The sequence below is a fragment of the Dasypus novemcinctus genome, chromosome 21 (assembly GCF_030445035.2).
Source record: "Dasypus novemcinctus isolate mDasNov1 chromosome 21, mDasNov1.1.hap2, whole genome shotgun sequence".
Classification (NCBI taxonomy): Eukaryota; Metazoa; Chordata; class Mammalia; order Cingulata; family Dasypodidae; genus Dasypus; species Dasypus novemcinctus.
In genome coordinates this window covers 28,696,044-28,721,183 of record NC_080693.1, presented here as the reverse complement: position 1 = coordinate 28,721,183, position 25,140 = coordinate 28,696,044, and the positions used below count along the sequence as shown (strand labels likewise).

Below are 25,140 nucleotides of genomic sequence, written 5' to 3'. Positions count from 1 at the left end.
GAGGCTGGACCACGGCGTGGGTGGGGCCTGCGACTGACACGCTTGGGAATGGATTCGATTCTGGGATGAGAGAAGGTGTGGCGTCACTGTCACAGCCGACTCTGGAGTTTCCGGCTTCAGCTGCTCTGTGGGGGAGCGGCCGGTTGAAGTGGGGAGGGGGTCAAGAAGTGCTTTTGGGGCCAAGCCGGCTGTGAGGGGTCCGGGGGTATCTGAGGGCCGTCGTGTATTGGGGGCTGGAGAGAGAGAGGCAGGTTACCCCCCCACTCAGCTGAGGGCGCCAGGAGAGGGCCCTGACCTGAGAGTCGCCCATCAGCCGTTTATCTGGAGGACAGGGGGTGTCTGGATCCGAGTTAGAGGGCCAGGATCGACATCACCTTAAGTCAAGCAGTAGGAGAGCAGAGGACAACGAGTCCGCAGACAGCCCGAAGGAGAGACGAGATGCTGTGTGGTGGCAGGTTGAGTATGAGAGAGCGAGGGTGGCTGCCTGGTGGCGGCCACGCTCCCCAGAGGCCCTCCTGTACTTGTGTCTTGACTCCCCAGCGTTCCGTGGGGCACGACTCTGTGCCCTTCCCATAGAACTGGCTTTTGTTGGCGACACGTTGAGCAGGTTGCTGTGGCTAGAGGGAGTCCAAGGGCCCAGCTCTGAAGCTGCGTTCTGTCTCCTAGAGCCTGTGTGGCCCTGCCCTTCACCCCTTTGAGCCTTGCTTTCCTCATCTCTAAAAGAGTGGACGATTCACTGTGGCAAAGTCACCAAAATTGTGCGTGGGCTTAAGCATGATAGATGTTTATGTATTAGGCACAGCAAGTCTACCAGGTGTTCTGCTCAGTGGGGGGGAGATTCCGAGACCCAGGCCCCTTCTGCTTTGCAGAGCTGCCATCTTTAACACGGTCCCAAGCTCACCCCCCCGTGTCTGCATCCACCCAGGCGAGGAGAAGGAGAGTGCGGGTTGGCACAGGGCAGGTATTTACGGCCCAGGAAGTCGTGGCATCATTTCTGCTCACATTCCATTGGCTAGAATTCGGTCACATGGCCACATTAATTGCAAGGGAGGCTGGGAAAGATATTTAGCTGCGCTCAGGATGAACAGCAGGACAGTCCCTGTCACATGTGGAGGTAGTGGTGGTCATTTCCCATCCCTTCCTCTAAGAACAGCACCTGTTTCTTTTAGGAAATCTTCCCTGCCCCTCCCTCACTCCCTGTGGTTTTCATAGAGCTGGTTCTAAGCCCTAGATCAGGGGTTGTCCTGTCCCAGGCAATGGGGGGGGGTCCTGCAACTCCCCACTCAGAGATTGATTGGTTGAGGATAAACACGTGACCCAAATCAGCCAATCAGAACCATTGACTGCAACTTTTGGTAGACTATTGGGGAAAATATTCTTACTCTTTGGGTAAGGCGGTGGCTAAACTGGTGGAACATAGCCTGGTGCTAATGGCAGCCATCATGCCACCACAAGGAGAAGCAGAGAGGGAAATGGACTTGGCCCAGTGGATAGGGCGTCCGTCTACCACATGGGAGGTCCGCGGTTCAAACCCCGGGCCTCCTTGACCCGTGTGGAGCTGGCCCATGCGCAGTGCTGATGCGCGCAAGGAGTGCCCTGCCACGCAGGGGTGTCCCCCGCGTAGGGGAGCCCCACGCGCAAGGAGTGCACCTGTAAGGAGAGCCGCCCAGTGCAAAAGAAAGTGCAGCCTGCCCAGGAATGGTGCTGCCCACACTTCCCGTGCCGCTGACGACAACAGAAGCAGACAAAGAAACAAGACGCAGCAAATAGACACAGAGAACAGACAACTGGGGGAGGGGGGGGATTAAATAAAATAAATAAATCTTTAAAAAAAAAAAGGAGAAGCAGAGAAACAGAGACAGGCAGCTTTCTGATGAAATCTTACGAGCTTCTGGATCCACCTGAAATCAGTCCGCCCGTGGTATTTTCAGTTAAGTGAGTCAATAAATTTCTTTTTAGGGGGGTTTCTGCCATTTAAAAATGAAAGACTTGGAGCTGAAATAGCTGCTGTGGGAACTAACGGATGGATCCTGGTGAAGCAGAGTGTTTGGAAGTAGTACATGCCTTATATTGTTTTTATTATTATGGGAATTGGGAAAAAACCTGCAGTGAAGATTGAGAAGGAGCCACCAGAGAGGGAGGCGGAGAATATGGGGCCCAGGGAAGAAGGTTTCTTAGATGTCCCAGCTCTCGGCCTTGTCCTAGAGCCCCTGGGCTGACGCTGGGGCCATGGCCCTGCACTCCCACCACTTCAGGCCTGCCTGCAGCTCTGCCCTTCTCAGAGCCCCTGGCGGAAAATATCTGTAATGAGAACCACCACGGGGACACTCAGCCTGTGCCAGGCCCAGAGCTGGGCTCTTGTCATGCACTGGCCATTGAATCCTCACCTCAACCCTGGGATATGTACCATTATTATCCCCTTCCAGGGCTGGTTTCCTGGGCACGTAACCTGGGTGACTGCACTCAGTAGGGCTCCACGCTTGGTTTAATGGTCTGCTATTGCCATCTTGAAATTCTTAATAGTTTTATCTTTGAACTTGTGTTTTATAAGCCAAGTCCAGTGGGCCAACGGAGCACGTGTGCGCAGAGGGCATGGGCGCAGCCTGCCATCCGTTCACATACAGCCTCTGTGTGCCCCCGTGGGCACGGAATTCCAATGGACCTACGAGGCATGGGAGCTCGGTGAGACCCAACACCGTAACTGCGGGCGCTGAGAACCCCGAGGGGCCATGCTTTCCATTTGAACCAGAACTTGCTTGGAACACAGAAAGAAGAAACACAAAGGGCCAGGATCCTTAGCTTAGCCTTTCTTACTCATGGTGCTTCCCTGTACTAGCCAACCACGTACATTCAGAAGGATACGGAGAAGGAAAGGGAAACATAGGGCAACCCACAGATCATTTATTCTCAACCCTGTCATACTCATCTGTAAGCCAAAAGTAGAGCTTGGCGGTGGAATGCGAGCCTGTCATTCTTGAAATAGAAACAGCTGAGCCACTGTTGTGCAGTGTTTCCACTGTTCTGGTAAGAACAAAATATATATGCGTACACGAGCTGCAAAATGCTACTTCCACGTCCAAGTTAAATGCGTTCGACTTTGTGTTAAAACCGGCATGGCACAAGGTAAAGATGAAGGGCAAAATGCATGCTAATAACTTAAAGTTTTAGTTTTTCTTTACTTGGAACAACATTAAGTGGCACCCACAAAAAGACAAGTTGAAAGAGAGACTGCAGAACAGAGGAAAAAGCTTTATGTTTTATTACTTTTTCCTCCTGCTTTTTGAAAAAGGGTCCAGTTATTTTGCACTGGACCCCACAGATTATGTAGCCAGCCCTGACCCCATTTTACAGGTGACTAGGCGACTCGCTCAAGGCCCCTCAGCTGGGACCCCAGCCCCGCCTGCCTGGTTCCCTGCCTGCCTGGTTCCAGAAGCACCGCTGGCCCAGCTGGGATCTCCTCCCAAAGCGTAAGGGCAAGGCAGCTTTTGCTGGGTGGGGCAAGGTGTTCTCCCTCACGCTGCTCCATCCGTAACCCCTGCCCTCACTGCCCCAGTCCAAGCTCACGCCCCCTTCCAGCAGCTGCTGCCCTAGCCTCCCTGCCTTCAGACTGACCTCTGGTGTATCAAGATTCCCTCACTGAGATGCTGCTTTAGAACTTCATTCCTCTGCTCAAGAACCTTCCTTGGCTCTCTGTTACTGGCAGGATAAAGGCTAAAGACTCTTCAGCCTAACAATCAGCTGGCCCCTGCCCATTTCCTGGCAAACCAATCTCTTCCGAATTCCCCTGGCCTCCCACTGCTGGCTTTGCCCCTTTGCTCCTGCTTTCCCTCTAGCCTGGCTTTCTCTTCCGGCTCCCCTTCCTAAAATTTCTCCCCCCCTTGGAAGCTCCTTTTCTTGGCTACCCCAACTCTGTATATTTACTGTCTCTGAGCTCTTATCACTGGCTCTGAATGGGCCCCTTGCTGAGGACCCCAGAGATCAAGGCCTACCTCCTCATGATACAAGGGGAAACTGAGGCCCAAAGAAAGGAAGGGATTCAAATGAAGCCAGGGGGCCTGAGGCAGAGCTTTGGCTGGAACCCCCAGCACAGCTGTCCCAAGCCTCTTGCCCCAGGACAGTGGAAGCAGGAATTCAGGGAGCAGGTGCTGAGCCTGGGGAGCATGGGGGGCAAGAGGCCTCGGTTCTGACCCTGCTATTACCCCAGCTTCATTCATTCATTCGAAAATGTTTATTGAGGACGTACTACGTACCAGACACAGTGCCAGGCTTTGGAGAAATGGTCCCTGTTCTCCTCGAACTTACACCTGTGAAGGGACTGAGTCATTAATCTCCCCCAAATAGCCGCACAGAAATGGAAAATTGCAGGGTGGCCAGTGGCACCTTGAGAACATGGGGTGGGGGCAGATCTCTCCCAGCAAGGGCAATCCGGAGAGGCCTCCCGGAGGAAGTGACCCTTCTGAAATCCGAAGGAACAGGGGAGGGAAGAGCGTTCCAGGCTGAGGGCACAGCCTGTGCAAAGTGGACACGGTTGCTAGGCCTTAGGGGTGCCCCACAACACTGTGTCTCAGTCTCTGTCGGGGGCGGGGCTGGGGCACGCCTGGGACTCCCTCCAGGTCCTGCTTTGCTTTGTAAATAAGTTGACTCAAAATGCAAACAGTCCTAGAGGCCTGGGAGCCTCTCCATCCCCTGCCAGGGCTCTGCAGGGCCCACTGAGCAAATGTCTCTGCTGCTGAGCACTGATTCTGGAGTCTACTGTCTCTCCAACTCCTCAGTCCCCACCCCACCCTGACGCCCTCCCCAGCCACCCCAAATGCTTCTGTTTTGGTCTTTCAGGCTTGGGGACTCCCCTGCAAATCCTGAATGCACCCCGGCTGTCCTCCTGGGCCCAGGAACCCGCTCTGCCCTCGGCGACACTCCTACCTGCTCCTGAAGCCTGTTCCTGTGCTCTAAGACAGAGTCCTCCCAGGGCGCCCCTGCCCTCCAGCCCTGCCCCCTCAGGGGAGGTCCGATTTTCTCAGCCCACCCTTCAGGCTCGAGGCTTTTTCCTCCTTGTCCCCGCCCGGGGCTCACCATTTCCTGCCTCCCTTAGTTGCAACACTGGGGCCACATCAGGTTCCCGACACCCAGTGGGAAGTTTCCTGCTTTTGGGCTCTGGCTCATGCTGTTCCCTCTGTCAGGAACACCCTTCCGTCTGCCAGTTGCCTGCTTCCTGCTGGTCCCTAAAGGCCCGCTTGCCACCCCTAGTCCTGAGGCCGACCGGGGTGCCCCATCGAGCACTCAGAGCCTGGCTCCCCTGTCTCGAGGGCAGGCTCCTTGGATGACTCTCCTCTGCTCCCACGGGTCCCTGGAAGGTTGGTTGAACCACTGAGTTCAAGCCGGAGGACATGGGAGCCTCTTCCCAGGAACAGAGCACACCTCTGGGGCCTGGGGAAGCGGGGATTTGTCCTCAGCGGGACGGAGCAGGTGCCCAGGGCCCTCAGGCAGCCCACAGAGTACCTGAGCCGCCGCCTCTTGTACTTGGGCATTTCTGCCTTGCACCCACCTCTGCTAGAACAGGCCCTGCACAAGGCGGCGTGGGGGCCTTGGGCCGGCTGCTTACTCCTCAGCTCCTTGAGGCAACTTCCTGTCCTCACCCCTTATCTCCCTGGCCAGGCCAAGGAGAGGAAGTTGTCTTCTCCCTCCCAGGGGTGGAGAGAGACACCCCCTGGACCTCAGGGGAGGGGTAGCATGTCATGAGAGAGTGTGCCCGCACCTCCCAGGCCTGCCTCCTCTTGCTGCTACTACCAGATTCCTCTTCCTACAGCTATGCTGCTACTCTTCTGCTCAAGGGCCTTCTATGACTCCCCATGGCCTACCCATTGAAGATGGACGCCTCAGCCTGGCCTTTAATCCTTTCTCTAGTCACAGTAACCTGTCTTCTCAGTACCTGCTCCAAGATTTTCTCCCTTCCTGACTTTGCCTGTGGACTTCCCTGCACCGTGAAGCTCATTCTTCTCATATTTATGTTTCTAACCCCTCGTTATTCTCCAAAGCCAGGCTCGAATGCTGCTTCCTCCAAAAAGTTCTCCTTAACACCTCCGGGGCCATTTGCCTCGTGGGCACCCCAACATTTGTGTGTTGCTCCATATTTGTCTAAAATTCTCACCTGCAGCACCCTGGCTGTTTCCTTCCAAAACAGGAGCTGTGTCTAAATCATCACAGGGCCTCTCCTGGGCCACCCAGGGCATTAAGGTCATTATAAAGCGGCCTTCCAGGTGACCGGGAGTCACCTGAGACAGACCCTTTAATAGCACCCATCATCACAGCTTCAGTGCCTAGCATCTGGTCTGGCATATGCCAGACTCTCAAAGATGCTGGTTAAATGGAGGTTCTAGCCAATGCCATAAGACAAGAAAAGGAAATGAAGTGTAAATACTGGAAAGTGAAAGAATGGATGGGTACATTCAGATCCACGAGCCTGTGCCGTTCTCATCCTGGGATACACTAGAGTTAGCACTCGTGTTGCATGGAACGGAGGGTTAAGACCCAGAGAGGGGCTAGGATTTCCCCAGGGCCCCTCAGGTGGTTGAGTTCCCTCCTAGCTCTGTGCCACTTTGTCACGATGCCTGACACAACCACGTCCGTCGTTTCTTGGCTGGCCTTGGGCCGTGCCTGTCAGCACCTCGGCCGGTGAGGCAAGAGGCCCTGCCCGGCAGGGAGGGAGCGCCAGCTAGTTCCAGGGCACGCCTGACCGGTCTGCCTGCAGGGCCTCAGCTGGTCATGGGTCGTCAGAAAATAAAACCCAAACCCCTGTTTGCCTTGTAAATTGTTATACCTGACTGAGCTTGGAAGCCGAAGGCACAACCTGGGAAGGGATTTGAGACCTGGAACTTGCTTCCTGGTGTGGGGAAGAGGCTGCTCCCAGGCCTGGGGCTGGGCTAGGGTGGCCTGACCAGTCCTCCAGCCAGGCTGGGCACTCTGGGCAGTCCCCTGGCCTTGGGAATCTTGGAAAGCCCCCTCCCCTCCGGGCCCAGGGGCTCTGTGCGGTGGGGGTGGAACAAAAAGGCACCGGGGAGGAACCTGCTCAAGCTGCCCAGTCAGGAGCAGAACCAGGAGAACGTGCAGGACAGCCGAGTCCGGTCCCCGGCTCCCCGGCTGCGGGCAGAGGAAAAGCTCAGGTCTCTATTTGTAGTGGCCCGAGTTCCTCCAGCCCCCACTGCCGGCAGCCCTGGTTTCCCTGACAACCCTGGCCTGTTCTCTCCCCTCGCAGGCCCAGCTGTCCTGACTTTCCCTCCCCGTGCCCTTTCGGGCCTTCTCACCCAGCGGTGCCAGGTCCCCGCCCCGGCATTCCCTGCGTGGGCAGCCAGCCCAGCTCCCTGGGGATATCCTGTCTTTGTGGCCCAGAGCCTAGGCCCTGTGTCTGCCAGGTCAGCCCTCAGTGCTCTGGGTCCCTTCCAGATCCCCAGGTGGAGCCCGGGAGCCCAGAGGGTTTGGGGAAGTTGGCAGTGGCACCAAGGTCCCCAGCCTGGCCGAGCTGGGCACCGTGCCCAAGACACCTGGCACGGGGTCCAGCCTCGGGGCGGACACACGGGTGGGGCTCTGCCCCAGAGCTGACTTGCAGGTGACCTTGGCGTGTCCTCTGCCTCTCTCAGCTCCTTCTCTGAGACCAGGACTCAGGGCAGGCCCAGCAGGCCAAGGGAATCTGCACCTGGGGGGGGGGGGTTGCCCCCAGAGTGGCTGGGGGGCTGGGGGCACTCACTGGACCCCAGGCTTGCCTCTGTGGCACCACGGAGGGGGCACTTCCCTTTGGCCCTGTTCCCTGGCCTCCAACAACCGCACTCCATGAAAATGCCTAAATTTGCAAGTTGGGCTCCATTTGCCTCTCGTTCCTTGGAGCCATACCCCCTCATTTCCGTACTCAAATCAGCCCAGTCCCTCCTGTGTAAATCATTCACAAAGCCAGCTGCTGGAGGGGGGAGGGGGGAGCTGGGAGAGGGCCTCCCTCCACTGTCTGCTCCGAGGTATGTAATGGCAGTAGCTAGGAAGGGCCAAGCGCTTGGCCAGTGTGTGACTTAATCTCTCCACGGAGCCGTGGGGGTAGGTCCCTCGTGGTCCTGCTTTTTAGGGTGCACAATGAGACAAGGCCGCAGTCGGTCCTGGGCCAGCAGGGATCGGCCCCCAGGCCGCCTGGTCCCAGGACCCAGCTGCTTGAGCACTGAGCTGTCCGCAGAAGGAACGCTGCATTGCCTGCCCCAAGCCCCCAGGAGTGCAGGGCTGGGCCCCGAACGTGGCTTGACTCAAAGCTCCCACATGTGACCACTGAGCTACACTGCCCGGTGGAAGCGCCGCGGGCGGGCCAGGCACCGCCTTGGCCCCTACCGTGCCCTCGGCCCCTCTCTGAGGCCCCCAGGTACCAGTCACCCCTGCTGAGACGTCCGTTGGCTTTAGCTTTCCACCTTAGCTCTGCCATGTGACCTTGGGCCAGTGACTGCCTCCCAGAGCCTCAGTGTCCTCAGTCCCACGGGGTCATCTTGGGCGCTACGGGAGATGGCGCGAATGCGGCAGCCGGGGTGGGCCCGCTGGGCTGCGGACGTTCAGTGCCCGTGTCTTCCTGGCGCGCCCCCCTCGAGGCCCCAGCCTTGTCCTGGCCCCCGTTCCCCAGGACACCCCCCTTTGATCAGTCTGTCTGACTCCACCAGGAAGCTGGCCAAGGCCAACACCCACCCAGATCCTGGAGGCCAGGAGCCAGCAGGCGGGAACAAAGAATTTTCCATGGCTGAGCAGCTAATGAGGAACTGACACTCTTAGGCCTTCAGTTAGTCTTTCACCCTCCCCTCCTTCCCCCACATTTCCACCATTGCTGATATTTACCTTGGAACTGTGCCCAGGGCTTCAGGAACCCAGCGTGGGTAAGTGGAAAACAGCTCAGAAGGCAGGTAGATGGACTTTCACAGGTAGCCCTGGCAGGTGTACACTGCCCCGTTTAGAGCACACTACCAAGCGGCAAGTGTCAAAACCAAAGGGCTCTGCGTCTGAAGTGGTTCCTGTGGGCTCCGGGCGGGAACCTGGGCAGGGACCTGAGCGCTCACCGCGGTGGAGCTCATCCTCCCTGGAGACTGGGATTCCGCCCCAGTTCTAGTAGCTTCTAGCTGTCTGAGCCTGGGCCAGTGACTAAATGTCTGTGAGGCTCGGCTCGTTCACCTACAAGATGGGAAGAATGGGCCCCACCTCAGCGGGCTGTGGAGTTTAGTTGAGAGAACCCATGCAGGACACCGGAACAGACATTGTTAGCCAAACGTCTAAGCCGGTCACGGTGATGCTCTCCCTCTTTGCCCAACACTGGCTTTCCCAGCCTCCCTGCAGCGGAGGGTTCAGGTCTAGTCAATGAGATTTGTAGCGGGGAGTTGGCTGGGAGCTTCCTGAATAAAATACAGAACCTCTGAGGGATGAAGTGCTTTCCCACTTTCTGCCTAAGAATGAGTTTATGATGCCTGGAGCTGCAGCTGCCGTCTTGTGGCCACGAGGCATCCAGCTTGAAAGTGAAAAGCCCACATACTGAGGACGGCCAGGTGGAAAGAGGGTGGGGCTGGAAGAAGTACTGAGCTGCAGAACCAGCCTGAGATTACCTACCTGCAGCCTTTTTGTTCTGAGAGATGATTTAAAAGGCCTTTATTTAAAGCGTTTGGGAGCTAGGTTGTCTGCTTCCTTTAGCCGAATGCATCTCAAATGGTATAGGCCCCTGGTGCCCTGCTTGGCACATGTTAGGCCCTCAGTAGATATCAGCCGTGGCCTCACAGATAATAGCAGCACATTCCATGTCACCTGTGAGTGCTCAACAGACAGAAAGGGAGAGCGGATGGAGGTGGAAACGGGGCGGGGGACTCCACCTGCCTTTCCCCCCGGGGGGTAAGTGTGACGTGGAGCCGGGGATCTGCCTTCCCTAAGCATCTCTCAGGACCTGCAGGGTGCAAAGAAGCCCCAGATGTGGGCCAAGCATCCCACGTGGGGCTCGGCTGAAGAAACCAAGACCTTAACACTGACAGAAAACCAGCTGGACCTCCTGGGCGGTGACAGCATCTCACCCCCGCCCCTATCTGGATGGTTTCAAGGGCTTTTTTTGTTTTTTGTAGGTATTGGGACCTGGGTTTGAACCTGGGACCTTGTATGCAGGAGGTTGGTGCTCAACCACCGAGTCACATCGCCTCCCCTGTTTCCTCGATGTTCACTTGTTGTTTTGCTTGTTGTCTGCTCGTTGTTTTTGCTTTGTCTGTTTTCTTTTTTTCGTTAGGAGGTACTGGGAACCAAAACCAGGACTTCCCATGTGGGAGGCGGGTGCTCAATTGCTTGAGCCATGTCCACTCCTCAAAGGGTAATTTTGACCATTGATGGGTTTTGCCTTATTCTCTGACATCAGGATGGTGGGAGAGACAGCTTGGTGCAGTGCTGGAATCAGAAACTGCCAGACCAGCTCGTTACTCCACCAGCTACAGGGAACCGGCAGACAGAGGGCTGAGCCTCCACTAGAGGTTTCCCAGGGGGAACAAAGGCAAAGACCCGACCCCTTGCACGTGATTAATTACCACCTTCGTTTATGAACGGAGGCTGTTTCCCCAAGCAGGCCTGTCGGTGACGTCGTGCGGCGCTCCTGGCTGGAGTCAGCGCGGGCCCTGGAGTGGAACACCTCGGCGCCTTCGAGCCGGCATCGGCTGTAGGAAACGCCAGGCAAGACGGGGCCGGGGGCGAGGACGGAGTCCAGGCAAGAAGCGCGCTGCCGTCCTTGCCCCCGGAGCTTACTGTTTCGCCTGTGGGTTGTGCATGTTCGGTATTGGTGTTTTGTTGGTTTTCGTTGGTTTCGCAAGGAGGAGGTGGTGGCGCGCAGGCTCAGAGCGCAGGGTCTGCTCCCCGGCGCCCTGAGAGTGGGCCCTCCGGAATTCAGGCTGGGACAAGCCGGTGGGGCCGGCTCAGGCCTGGGGGCCGCGGGGTCCCCTGCCGCCTGCAGGGGAAGGGCTCTCAGCAGGGCGGAGCCGCCCTTGGTGCGGGCCCGCGGGGCGGATCGAAGGTCTCCGGAGACCCCGAGAAAGCGCCTCTTGCTTTGCCGTGTTTTGTGTCAGCCCCGCCAGACCCACGGGACAGCTCCGACCTACAGAACTGTAAGATAATAGGTGTGCGGTTTCCTCAGCTACCGAGCTTGTGTGACTTGGTGACAGCAGCGGGGAAAAGCGGCGCAGCTAGGCAGCTGTGGTAGTGATAGCCCCCGTGAGAAGGGACGCCGGAGCCAGAGACGGGGGTTTGGGGAACCGACGAGGAGAGAGACTCACACCTGCGGACGTGAAAGTCAAGAACGTGCGACATCGAGGAGAGCGCCAAGAGCCGGGGCTTCCGCGACAGAGAGGAGAGAGGGACGGAGAGGGACAGGGGGGAGGAGCACACGGCGTGCGTGTGACGGCGGCCGCGGCCGGGCTGCAGTGTCCGCGCTTGTTTCAGATAAAGGCGGCTGTGGGACACTCAGGTGCCGGCGACAGGAAGGGCCGCGACGCGGAGCTTCCTGTGGGCACTGCTCGTGTTAGGGCAGGGGTTCCCAGGGGGGGCGGGAGAGCCTCGCCTCTCACCCCAGCACGTGGGGGCCGGGGGGGGGGGGGGAGAGCGCGGCCCCGCCGTCACCTGTGCGGGGGAAGAGGGGCACCCAGAGCTGGCCTGGGCGGGCTCTGAGTCACCTGCCCCACCCTCCCCTTACCCAGGTGCGGGGGCCTGGAGGGCTAGGGACGGTCCCAAGGTGAGAGGAAAAGGGCGGGTGCTGACAGCCAGAGGCTAAAGGAGGGCGCATGCGACATCGGTCGGCGCCAGCACGTTTCCTTCAGCAGGTGCCGAGGGACAGCCACGCGACAGAAACCCCCCGGAGGGCGGCAGGACTGCCAGGGCGTCGGCGGGTGCCCACAGCCGAGCGCGGGCCAGGCGGGCGTGGCGGGTTCTTGCTGGAGAAAGTAGAATCTCACGTGGAATAAAAGAAATGTAAATGTGTGCAGCCTGGGAGCTCCTTAAATGCCCATTAAACTAACAAAAATTAAATGAAAATAGTATAACCCGGTCCTGTCAGGGCGGTGGGGAAACAAGTGCTCTGGTGGGCCCTTGAATGCATCCGTTTAAAAAGGTCCTTTCCAGAAGGCAACCGGGACCCCTGGAGGATGGCCCGTGCCCTTCCATCTGCCCTTCCATCCGCTCACCCCTTCCCCAGCTTCCCCCCCCCCTCGCTCCCCCGGCCCTAAGCAAGTGAAGCCGGTGTTGGCTGCCCGCGGAGGCCGTTCAGCAAGCCTCCCCGTCCCAGCTCTGTGTGTGTGTGTCCTCCTTTGGCCCCCCAGCTGTGTGTGTCCTCCTTTGGCCCCCCAGCTGTGTGTGTGTGTGTGTGTGTCCTCCTTTGGCCCCCCAGCTGTGTGTGTGTCCTCCTTTGGCCCCCCAGCTCTGTGTGTGTGTGTGTGTGTCCTCCTTTGGCCCCCAGCTGTGTGTGTGTGTGTGTGTGTGTGTCCTCCTTTGGCCCCCCAGCTGTGTGTGTGTGTGTGTCCTCCTTTGGCCCCCCAGCTGTGTGTGTGTGTGTGTGTGTGTGTGTGTCCTCCTTTGGCCCCCCAGCTGTGTGTGTCCTCCTTTGGCCCCCCAGCTGTGTGTGTGTGTGTGTGTGTCCTCCTTTGGCCCCCCAGCTGTGTGTGTGTCCTCCTTTGGCCCCCCAGCTCTGTGTGTGTGTGTGTGTCCTCCTTTGGCCCCCAGCTGTGTGTGTGTGTGTGTGTGTGTGTCCTCCTTTGGCCCCCCAGCTGTGTGTGTGTGTGTGTCCTCCTTTGGCCCCCCAGCTGTGTGTGTGTGTGTGTGTGTGTGTGTGTCCTCCTTTGGCCCCCCAGCTGTGTGTGTGTGTGTGTGTGTCCTCCTTTGGCCCCCCAGCTGTGTGTGTGTGTGTGTCCTCCTTTGGCCCCCCAGCTGTGTGTGTGTGTGTGTGTCCTCCTTTGGCCCCCCAGCTGTGTGTGTACACGCACGCATCCTCCTTTGGCTCCTGGGCACAGTCAGCTCTGGGTTCTTGCCTCTGACCTGGCCCTGCCCTGATCTCAGGAAATGTGCACGTGGAGCCCCAGCACCGCCCTGGGGTTGAAGGGTGACTGGGGACCTGAGCCTAGTCTGGGCCCTGCGGACCTGCCCGGCCAGCCCGGGGCTGGGACACAGCACGGGGAGCCTCCTGCCCAGCCGACCCCCAGCCGGCCCGACGCGGCCCGGGGGTGGCGGAGGCCGTCGGTGGGTCATCCGTCTGGAGGCTGATGTCTGGGGCGCCGTGGGTGCTTCCACCACCTCTTGAGTGAACTAGGCCGGGACCTGAGAAAAGCCAAGTGAGGCCCGCGGCAGACGGCACCGCCGGGAGCTTGTTGAACTGCCCCTCCGCTTTGGAGAGAAAAGGGAGCCCCTTGCAGGCTGGGGGCTGGCGTGTGGCTTCTTGTGGGCACGGCCTGGCCTGGGGCGGGTGGGTGGCTGGCGACGCTTCTGCCAGCTGCCGCAGAAGGCGCCTGCTCCCCAGGGACCAACTGCCCTTGACGGGGGGGGGGGTGCCCTCACCGCCAACCTGCCAATGTCTGAGTCCAGCAGTAGGGCCCTGGGAGGAGAGGCGAAACGAAAGCACCCCTGGGGACCTGTAGGGGGAATGAGGACGGGGGGGGGGGGGTGCTGCGGGGAAGGGGTGCACACGCGCCTTGACCTTGGCTGGGGGCTTGGGCCCTCTGAAGGATCCCCTCAGACACAGCTGCAGGGGCCACCCCGGCTCTGGCCTCGGCTCAGCTGGCGATTTGCTGGGCGACCTCTGGTGAGTCCCGCTGTCTCTGGGCTGCCTTCTCTTTGGAGGTGTCTCCTGCTCCAAGGGAGCGAGGAGCACTTGTTTCAGAATGTTCATGCCCCACCCAACCCGGGGATAGATGCACAGACATGCCATCAGACAGACGGACACACAAGCCGGGCAGATGGGCTGGCCCTCACATCCGGGCTTTTCTGCCCCAGGCCTGGGAGCAAAGGGCCCTGGGGCTGAGGCCAAGCGGGACCTGGAGCCGGAGATCCCGCTGTCTGCTCCTGGCCCGCAGGGAGCTGTCACCTTCCGGCAGAGCCTGCGGTCCCAGGGCCTCGGGGTCTCCTCCCGCAGAACAGCTTGGCGGGTGGGGGGTGGGGGCGCGTCGGGGACCCTGTCTCTGGGACTCTCTCCCTCTAGTTCCAGGACTGTGCGTTCCCGTTGTTTTGGGCGGGACCTTTGCTGGGAGGAAACCTCCCACCGAGAATCCCTGGCCAGCTCAGGTTGAGACGCCCGGGGCAGGGGAGGGAGGAGGGAGCGGAGGCAGCAGAGGCTGGCTCTCCCCGACCCCTGAGGAGCCGGAGCCCTGCCCAGCTGCCGGGGGTGGCCCGCGCCGCCTCTCACCTCATCCACGCAGTGGGGTGGACAGAAGGTCTCGCTGGCCCTTTGAGCCTCACTTCAGAGCCTCAGGAGCCTCCCTGGGCTGTGCCTCAGGCCTCCTGCTGGGCCACCTTTTGTGCCTCTAGGATCCCTGGGGCCTGCCCTGCTCCCAGCCAGACCCTCGGCCCGCCTCTGCCCCCCAAGGGCCCCGGTTCGCCTCCTGGCCTCTGGCCCTGCTCCGTGGTCTCCTTAGCCCTCAGCCTGTGCGGAAGGCCTCCGTGAAGAGTGAGCCGAGGGGGAGAGCAGGAAACTGGCCAGATTCCTGGGATCTGCCCGAGGAAAGGACAGGGGCCTCCACGGGTCCGCAGAGTCTGAGCTTGAGCTGGTTGATGAGTCAGTCTCTTTCCATTGTAAGCTACAGAAACCCAATTTAAATGGGCTGGAGCACAAAAGGGAAATTATTGGCTCATTTCACTGAACAGTCCAGGGGATGGGATGGCCTTGGAAATGGCTGAATCAAGGACTCCTTTCTCCGTGGTGGCTCGATTTTCAGGCATTCTCTCCTCATGGTGATAAGATGGCTGCCAGCAGCTCCACCTCACACCCCCTTTGCATGGCCATCCCAGGGGAGAGAGATTAACTTTGTCAAGAGCCCCATCGGAAGTCCCTGACCGGGTCTCGCTGGTCTGGTGTGGGTCCCGGGCCCATTCCTAACCCAGTTCCTGGAGAGCTCCAGTTGCCTCGTGGAGTCACGGACTGTAAAGCCCGGGGTGAGGTCAACACAAGGGTTGGGGATGCTGCACGATTCCCCAAAGGTCAGTCGAGTGCCGAAGCTGGGGCAAGGGGTGCGGAGCAGGCAGGAGCCCAACCGCCTGCCGTGGCCGGCCGAGGGCACGCCAGGCGGGCACGGGCAGGAGCCGCAGAGGGAGGAGGCGAGGCCGCTGGTACCCGCCTCCGGCCAGCCCTCGCTCCGGGAGCCCCGGCAGCTGCAGACCAACTCGGAGGAGGCCAGAGGCCCAGGGCGTGGCCTCAGGGTGACGAAGGGCTCGGGGGTGTGTGGCCTTGGCGGACACAGTGGTCTCCTGGGTGGCTGGGAGGCTCCTTAAGGAGATGCTGTTTGATCCCTTTTCTTAGAAGTAGGAAGTGGTAACTTCCCGAGAGAAACCGGCCTCATCCCAGGGTCAGGAGAGGGCGCGGGGGTCTGGCTGGGCAGCACCACAGCCAGGGCCTCCCGACGGGCTCTGGTGCGGGCCCTGGGTGTCCGCACTGGTCAAGGCTGCCCGCGGCCGGCGGAAAATCCAGAGGGCGTGGGACTGAAGCAGAACTCGTCCGTCTTGATGGGATGTGCCTGCCAGGGGACCCTCCTTCCCACCTCGGCCGAGACTTCACTTCCGCAGGGATGTGGCTGCGACTCCCAGGGGAAAGCGCCATCGCTCCATCCACCGCTTGCCCCGCTTTACACTTCTAACCTCGGAGGGAATCATCGTCCATTTGAACGAAGGTGCTCCCTGGTCACGGGCTCTGAGTGAGGGAGCCCGAGTGGCACAGGTTTTATCCAGCCCCGTCATCTGACTTGAACCCCTTCCAGGTGTGAAAGACTTCTGTGTGCCCACATTTCCCGGGTGCCGGCGCCTCCTTGTGCCCAGTCCCCGGGTGCCGGCGCCTCCCGCGTGCCCACAGTCCCCGGGTGCCGGCGCCTCCCGCGTGCCCACAGTCCCCGGGTGCCGGCACCTTCTATGTGCGCTGTCCTCCAGCACTAACGTCCTCGGAGGCCCGCGAAGGGCTTGGGCTAAATGGCCTGGGCCTGCCCTGACTTGCTGGGGGACTTGGGGACTCCCGGGCCTCAGACCTCTCGTGCGCTCTGGCTCTGCCGCGGCAGATTCCCGGCTCCCAGGTGAGTCCAGGCCAAGCCACAGTCTCCCTCCACTGACCTCCCCTGCCACCCCCACCCAGCCGTTCCCATGGCGGCGGGCCCCGGTTCCCTGTTTACGTGGCTCTGTGTGTGCGATTTTTCCACAACCGGTCACTGAGAACACAATGCCAGCTTCCCCCCAAGGAGGCACCTGCGGGGCCGGTGGCCAAAGAGCGGATGTGACTCTCCGGCCAGGGCAGATGCCGACACCCAGGCATCTCTCGGCTCCGGGACCCAGGTCTCGGCCTTCTTGGAGGGGTGCAGAGAGCTGGGGCCAAACTGGGCTTCCGTCCCCAGAAACACACGTGAAGCCCCGGGCAAGCTCTGAGGTGACTCCCCATCTGCACAGCGGGCGGCACCCCAGCCTGGTGGGCGGCTGTGGGGCTCCCAGCGCCTGCCCCGCGAAGGGCCTCTGCTTGTTTCAGAGGCGGCAGCTCCGACAGCCCCTGCCCCAGCAGCCCCAGCCACAAAGGGTCCGCGACTCCCGGTAGCAAGTGTTTCCTGCCGGAGCCGGCTTCCAGCCAAGCACAGCCTGGCCACGCTCGGGTCAAACCAATACTGTGCCCTTTGCCCTCGGCCTCCTGCTCCAGGCCAGGTGCAGGCCCGGGTTAAAAAACCAAGACACAATTCCTAAGCTTTGTTGGATTTATACATCCTGATAGTAAAAAAGAAAAAAAAAAAATCTAAACATGGAAATAACTAGAAAATAAGTGTAGTTAAGCATCTTGGGTACATACTTCTAGATTTCCTTAGGCATACGGTATTAGCTAATACTCGCTTGGCATTCAGCACACATAAAGTATATTCTTAAACACTTTGCATGACTTAACTCACTTTATCCCCCATCCCACAAGAACCCTCTGAGGTTTTCCTCATTTGACAGTTTATCCAGGGGCCCGGAGAGGTTAAGTGACTTGCCCAAGATCACACACTTGTTTGTTTCCTGCAAGTAGGTCCCAGAATCTATGTGCTTAACCACCGCATTGTGTTGCCTGGAAACCTAACAATTGTTGTTTTGAGGCACGAGGTGGGACCAGTTATTTTCCCAGGAACTAAGAGCAGTGAACCAGGAGCTCTGGAGCATTATGCTCCAGGGCCCATTCAGCACGGGTGGGCGGGGGGGGGGGGGGGGTGGGGGGGGTGGGGGGGGGGTGGCCAGGCCTTAGGCTTCTTGCATTCTCCTGGCTGGGCCTTTCCCTAACACCAGTGCTGGGCTCTTGGCTGAACTGACCCTTCCTCTTCGGCCAGCTAGCTCGCCTCTCCCAGTCCCCTCACTTCCAACTGCCCTCTCCCCCACAGTTTATTTCTGTTCCAGCTTTGCCCTCTTGCCCTATCTTTACTCAGGACATTCCCATCTCTTAGTTTGCCCTTCCCCAGCCTCTTGGACGAAAGCATCCTGGCCTGATCTGGGCCTGGCATTTAGTAGGTTTGCCCTTTCCAAAATGGGGTAAGTGTGCCCTCTCTCAGGGTTCTCAGAGGACCTGGCAGATACCCCCTCCAGGAGTCTATGGTGGTGGGACAACTGGAAATCCACATGCAAAAGAATGAAGTTGGATCCCTACCTCACACCATATGAAAAATTAACTCAAAATGGATCAAAGACCTAAATTTAAAAGTGAAAACTATAAAACTCCTAGAAGGAAACATAATGGTAAACCTTCAGAACCTTGGATTTGGCAATGTTTTTTTTTTTTAGATATGACACCCAAAGCACAACCAACAAAAAAGAAAAAGATAAAGTGATCTTATTAAAATAAAAAACTTTTGTGCATCAAGGGACACTATCAAGAGAGTGAAAAGACAACCCTCAGAGTGGGAGATAATCTTTAAATCTTCTGGTATCCAAAAGTCACAGGATAAACCAGGGGAGTCTTACTTTTACTCAAAGATTTTTTGAGAAAACATTCTTTAAAGATTAAAACATAATGGTTGAGATGCAAAATTCACACAAAGTTTAAGCTGTAATGGGAAGCATTAAGAAGTTTGGACTTGATGCTGGGTGCTTCGGGGGAATGTGAGTTCAAGTTCTTGCTCTTCTGCCAATTAAGGACGTGTGTAGGGGAAGTTAAAAGTCTGTAGGGACCCCGTGGGTGGAAGGACCCAGAGGGCTAGCTGGCTGGGCAGGTTTGAGGGGGGCCAAGTCAGCCACCAGGAGGAAGCCTGGACCCTCCTGGACTATGGACTCTGAGGTGGAGAATGGGTGTCCCTGGTGGCCTGGCACAGCACCTGGTTCCCTGTTCACTGAATTAGACCTCTTCTGGTTGCAACTAACAGAAACGCACTTCAAAGTGAGTGGGCAAAAGTGGGAAACTATTGACTTCTGTGACTTAAAAGTGCTGGGTGGCCGGCCTCAGGTGGGCCAGAGCAGGGACAACACATTGGTGGACTTCATCACAGGCCAGCACTCGAGGGGGCGGCAGAAGGGCCACGCAGCTCCAGGCAGGTGTTCCCTTCTCCCAGTCAGCCCAGGAGAGAGAGAATTTCTCTTTCTCCATAAATGTAGCCAAAGTCCTAGGGCTGAATTTCAGTGAGTAGACTTCGGCCACATGCCCCATCCTGGACCAGTCACTGCCACAGGGCATCGAAGGCTGTGAATGACCAGGCCTGGGCACATGCCTACACTGGAGCTGGGTGAGCCACAGGGAGAGGAGGGAAAGTGGTCAGAAGGACGGAGACACACGCGAGCCCTGGTGGGACAGATTACTTAGGCCTGGACCATTTGCTCAGGGTGGAGAGAACTGGAAGCCTGGGCCAGCAGCCCCCACCTGGGCGGCAGGGGTCCACGCAGGACTCAGCGTCCAGGGCCGTGTGGTGCCATCAGCCCCGGGGTCAAGGCTCCGTGAGAACAAGACAGCTCTTGTTTGTTCCAAACTCCCAGTGCCTCTCAGGCAACCTGGAAAAACACAATTCCCCAAGCAGGAAACCTGCCGCATATTCCAGACTGGGGCCCAGAAAGCCAAACCCCGTGACAAATTTAAAAACAAAACTTGAAAATCCAAACTCACAATAGAACATTAAGTAAAACAGAACATTAAAGAAAAAAAAAAAAACCTTATTTTCCTTTTTTTATTATGCAAGTACTACACATTTATTGTAGGAAAAAATTTCAAAATACAGATAAGAAAAAAAAAATCCCATAATCTCACCACGGTGATAACCGATGTTACATTTTACTGCAAATTCTGTCAGGCTTTTCTTTATAGGTAAAAAACATATCTTTTTCACTGAGTAATATATTATGAACCTTCTCATGTCAATAAATCCACATCTAAAATATAATTTTTAACATTTGCTCAGTACTTAATCCCATTTAACAAAGTCTCTAATGTGGGCATTTCCAGGGTTCCCAGAGGCTCCAGTGCCCTAAGGGACATGTTGGTGCACACTTCTCCACGCTAGCCAGGTACTCTGCAGATGAATTTCTAGAACCAGAACAGTGAGGGCAAAAGGCCCATTAGTTTAAGGCTTTGACCCACCCACGTTGCAAGCACTGCTCCGGCAGCCAGGGCCGCGGACCCAGGCTCACCCACGCTCACCCACCCTCAGCTTTGGTTCTTCATTGTTGCCAATTTGGGAGGTGAATATTTGTATCTTGTTCTTTTTTTGCATTCCTTTGATTACTCATGCAGGTGAACTTTTGTTATTTGCTCACTGGTCATTTGTAATTTTTCTTTCGGAAAGCGTCAGTTCTGGTTCTTGCCAGCAGTTTGATCTTGTATTGATTTGTAAGGGTTCCTTATAGATTTTGGGTAACAAACCTTTCTGACTGTGTTGTAAATATATTTCCCAGTTTGACAATTGTCTGTTATTTTCATTTATGATTTTATGAGCCATTTGCTTTATCATTTTTATTATGAAAATAACATTGGTTCATGGTTAAAAATTCAAATAGTACAGAGGGATAAAAGGGGAATAGGAGGGAAGTGGACTTGGCCCAGTGGTTAGGGCGTCCGTCTACCACATGGGAGGTCCGCGGTTCAAACCCCAGGCCTCCTTGACCCGTGTGGAGCTGGCCCATGCGCAGTGCTGATGCGCGCAAGGAGTGCCCTGCCGCGCAGGGGTGTCCCCCGCATAGGGGAGCCCCATGCGCAAGGAGTGCACCCCATAAGGAGAGCCACCCAGCGCGAAAGAAAATAGAGCCTGCCCAGGAATGGTGCCACACACACAGAGAGCTGACACAACAAGATAACGCAACAAAAAGAAACAGATTCCTGTGCTGCTGATAAGGATAGAAGTGGTCACAGAAGAGCACACAGCGAATGGACACAGAGAGCAGACAACTTGAGGGGGGGGAGGAGGAGGGGAAGGGGAGAGAAATAAAAAATAAATCTTAAAAAAAAAAAAGGGAAGAGGAAAGCTCTCTTCCTCCCTATTCTTATGTCAGCTCCTCAAAGATAACCATGCCACATTTTCTTACTTTCCTCTTGGGCATTTTCTATGTGTATTCAAAAGCAAATATTTATAAATTCATTCATTCAACCAGTGTTTGGTGAGCACCTGTAGGGCCAGGCCCTATGCTACAATTTGGGCATCCAGTGATGAATGAAAAGGATGGTCTCTACCTCCATAGAGCTTACAATTTAATAGGGAGGTGCTGATATAAAATATAAACCCATAAACCAAAGTATGTACACCCTGTGATCAGTGCCATGGAGGAAAGAGAATAATGGGGTGCTGTGGAAGGCAGCCGAGGTCGCCCGCATTCATCCCTGCCCCCTGAAATTTGTGCTCCATCCCCTCAGGAATGGGCTGGTCCTTCTGACTTGATTTTAACAAATGGATTAAGGCAGAGGCCATGGGCATAGCTTTCTAGACTGGGTTATAAAAGGACTGCAACTCTGCCTGAGACGCTCTCTCTCTGGAATCACTCACGCTGGGGGAGGAAGGCTGCCATGTGAGCAGGCTGACGGAGAGGCCATGTGGCAGGGCAAGGTGCAGACGGGCTCAGAGCGCAGCCCTCAGGGGAGTGAAGGCTGCCAGCACCCACAGGAGGGAGGGGATCCTCCCACCCAGTCAGGTCTACGGATGGCTGCAACCTTCTGAGAGACCTTGAGCCAGAGGAACCCAGCTAAGCTGTGCCTGGATTCCTGATCCACGGAAACTGTGAAGCCACCAAGTCTTGGTAATTTGTTACATAGGAAGAGAAAGCCAACACAGTCACTAATTTAAATAGGGGAAGGTGAGGATCAGAGAGACAACCGGGCAGAGTATTACGGTCCATCCTAAAGGGTTTGGGCTTATGCTAATTGCACTGGAAATTCAGTGATGTTTTAAGATGAGTGGTAGGATACAAGACTTTATTGTAAAGTATATTTTTAAAATAAATTTTTCTATTTAACCATTTTAAATGTATAATTCAGTGGCATAAATTATATTTACAATGTTGTGCAACCATCACCATTTTCTATTTCAAATAGAAACTCTGTACCCAGTAAACAATAATTTAACATCTGCCCTCCCTTCAATCCCTGGTAACCTCTATTTTCTATCTCTATGAATTTGCTTATTAAAGATATTTATATAAATGGAATCATAAAATATTTGTCGTGTCTGGTTTATTTCACTCAGTATAATATTTTCCAGCATCATTCATGTTGTAGCATATATCAGAACTTCATTCCTTTCTACGGCTTCATTGTATCTATATACCACATTTTATTTATCCATTCATCTGTTGATGGATATTTGAGTTGTTTCCACCTTTCGGCTATTATAAATAATGCTGCTACGAATGTTGGTGTACAAGTATCATTTGATCCTTGCTTTCAATTTTGGGGGGTATATATCTAAAAGTGGAATTTTTGGGCCATATGGTTGTTCTATGTTTAACTTTTTCTCTACAGTGGCTGCACATTTTACATTCCCACCAGCAATATATGAGCTTTCCAATTTCTTCACACGCTGGCTGACAATTGTGTCCCATTTATTATTTTTTTAAATATATTTTTTAAAGATTTACTTATTCCCCCTCCTTTGTGACTTGTTCCTTTCTTTTGCTGTCTCTTCTCTGTGTCCATTTGCTGCGTGTTTTTTCTGTATCTGCTTGTCTCCCTTTTGTTGCGTCATCTTGCTGCGCCAACTCTCCACGGCACATGGGTCAGCTCTGCCTTCACAAGGTTCACTGGGACGTGAACCCAGGGCCTCCCATATGGTAGACAGGAGCCCAACTGATTGAGCCACAGCCTCTTCCAAATCCCATTTATTATTGTTATTACCTCCATCCTGGTAGGTGTAAAGTGGTATCTAATGTGGTTTTGATTTGCATTTCCTTGATGACTAATGATGTTGAGCATCAACTCTTCATGTGCTTATCGGTCATTTGTACATCTTCTTTGGAGAAATGACTATTCAAGTCTTTACAATTTTTTCCCTCCTCTCTGGTTGTGTCACCATCTTTTTGGTGCGTCGCTTCACTGCACAGGGGCTTGCGCTTCATTGCACATGTCTGGGACATTTTTTTTATTTTTTTACCAGAAGGTTCCGGGGATTGAATGGATCCTCCATATGGTAAACGGGAGCTCAGTTGCTTGAGCCACAGCCGCTTCTCTCCTTTGCCATTTTTTTCAACTGGGTTGTCTTTGTTGTTGAGTTTTAAGAAATCTTTAAACATTCTGGATATTAAATATTTATCAGATATAGGATTTCCAAATATTTTCTTCCATTCTCTGGGTTTGGATTGTCTTTTCACTCTCTTGATAATATCCTTTGATGAACGAAAGTTTTTAATTGTAATGTTCAACTTACCTAATTTTTATTTTGTTGTGTCATATCTAAAAAACCCTTTCCTAATTCAAGACTATGAAGACTTGCTCCTGGTTAATTTGATAGTTTTAGCTCTTAAATGTAGTTCTTTGATCCATATTGAGTTAATTTTTGTACAAGGTGTGAGGTTAAGGGTTCAACTTCATTATACATGTAGATTATTTACTTTCCCCAGATAGTTTAAGAGACTATTCCTTCCCCCATTGAAATGGTCTTGACATCATTGTCAAAAATCAATTGACCATACATACATAGTGAGGGATTATTTCGGAACTCTCAATTCTATCTCATTGACCTATATGTCTATCCTTATGCCAGTACCACATTGTTTTCATTACTGTAGCTTTGTTTTCCATTTTGAAATTGGGAGGTGTGACTCCTCCAACTATGTTTTGCTTTTCAAGATTTAGACCTTTGAAATTCAAAATGAATCTTATGATAGGTTTTCCATTTCTGCAAAAAATGTCAAATGGGATTTGATAGGGATTGCATCAAATCTGTATCTCACTTTAGATAGTGCAGCCATCTTAATAATGTCTCCTAATCCATAAGCATAAGATGTCTTTCCATGTATTTAGGTTTTTAAAATTCCTTTCAGCAACATTTTTCTATACAAGTCAGTGTATGAGTCTTGAACCTTCTTGGTTAAATTTTTTCCTATTTATTCTTTTCATTATTATTTTTTTGGTTTTTGTATTTATTCTTTTTAACGCTTTGTAAGTGAAGTTGTTTCCTTAATTTCTTTTTTGGGTTACTCATTGCTAATGTCTAGAAACACCACTGATTTTTGTGTGTGGGTTTTTTAAAATTTTATTTTCTTCAGGTACTGGGGTCAGGGACTGAATTGGGATGTTGTATGTGGGAAGCCAACGTTCAACCACTGAACCATGTCACCTCCCCCAGAGTTGGTTTTTTCATGCCACATCTGTTCCCTGTCTGTTGTTTCTGTCCTGCAACTTTGCTGAATTCGCTTATTCTAATATTTTTTGGTGTGGATTTTTTAGGGTTTTCTAAACATCAGATCATATCATTTGAGACTAGTTTTATTTCTTCCTTTCCAGTTTAGATGCCTTTTATTCCTTTCTCTTATCTAACTACTAAAGCTACAACTTCCAGCACCATGTTGAGTACAAGTGGCAAAAGCAGGCACCCTTTTATTGTTCCTGATTTTAGGGAAAAAGTTTTCAGTCTTTCACCATTGAATGTTAGCTGTGGGTTTTTCATACATGGCCCTTATCAGGTTAAGGGAGTTCCCTTTCTATTCCTAGTTTTCTGAGTCATTTTGTCATGAAAGAGTACAGAAAAAATTTTGTCAAATGTTTTTTTCTGCATCCACTGAGATAATCACTTGACTTTGTCCCTTCATCCTATTAACATGGTTATTACAATGATTCTCATATGTTGAGTGCCCTTGCATTCCTGGGATAAGTTCCACTTGGTCATGGTTTATAATCCTTTTAATATGCAGCTGAATTTGATTTGCTACTTATTTTGTTGTGGATTTTGCATCTGTATTGATAAGAGATATTGATCTATAGTTTTTAGTGTCTTTGCTTGGTTTTGGTATCACGGTAATGCTGGCCTCATAGAATGATTTAGGAAGGGTACCCTCCTCTTCAAATTTCTGGAAGAATCTGAGAAAGACTGGTATTAATTCTTCTTTAAATGTTTGGTAAAACTCACTAGTGAAGTCATCTGGGTCTGGTCATTTCTTTGTTAGGAGGTTTTTGATTGCTAATTCAATCTCCTTGTTATAGGTCTATTCAGATTTTCTATTTTTTCATCAGTTTTCATGGTTTTTGTATTCATAGGCATGTCTATTTCATCTATTTATCCAATTTGTTGGCATAGTTATTCAAAATCTTATAATCCTTTTATAAAGTTGGCAACAAGATTCCATCCTTCATTTCTGATTTTAGTAATTTGAGCCTTTTTAAAAATTGGTTAATCTAGCTAAAGATTTGTTAGTGCTGTTGATTTTTTCCAAAGGACAAACTTTTAATTTTGTTGATTCTATTGTTTTTCTATTATCTATTTCATTTTTCTCTGCTGTAATCTTTATTATTTCCTTATTTTTGTTCTC

At 53.9% G+C, this 25,140-nt stretch overlaps 1 long non-coding RNA gene across 2 annotated transcripts; it reads left to right on the top strand.

The window, feature by feature from the left end:
• Positions 1 to 9,324: 9,324 nt before the first annotated feature.
• Positions 9,325 to 12,022, top strand: LOC139437136 (uncharacterized). Of its 2 annotated transcripts, none has more exons than XR_011646809.1 (3): positions 9,325 to 9,885; positions 10,598 to 11,129; positions 11,841 to 12,022. It is a non-coding gene; the product is annotated as an uncharacterized lncRNA (long non-coding RNA). The 2 variants fall into 2 exon arrangements; XR_011646810.1 differs by lacking the exon at positions 9,325 to 9,885 and adding an exon at positions 10,267 to 10,348.
• The last annotated feature ends 13,118 nt before the right edge of the window (positions 12,023 to 25,140 follow it).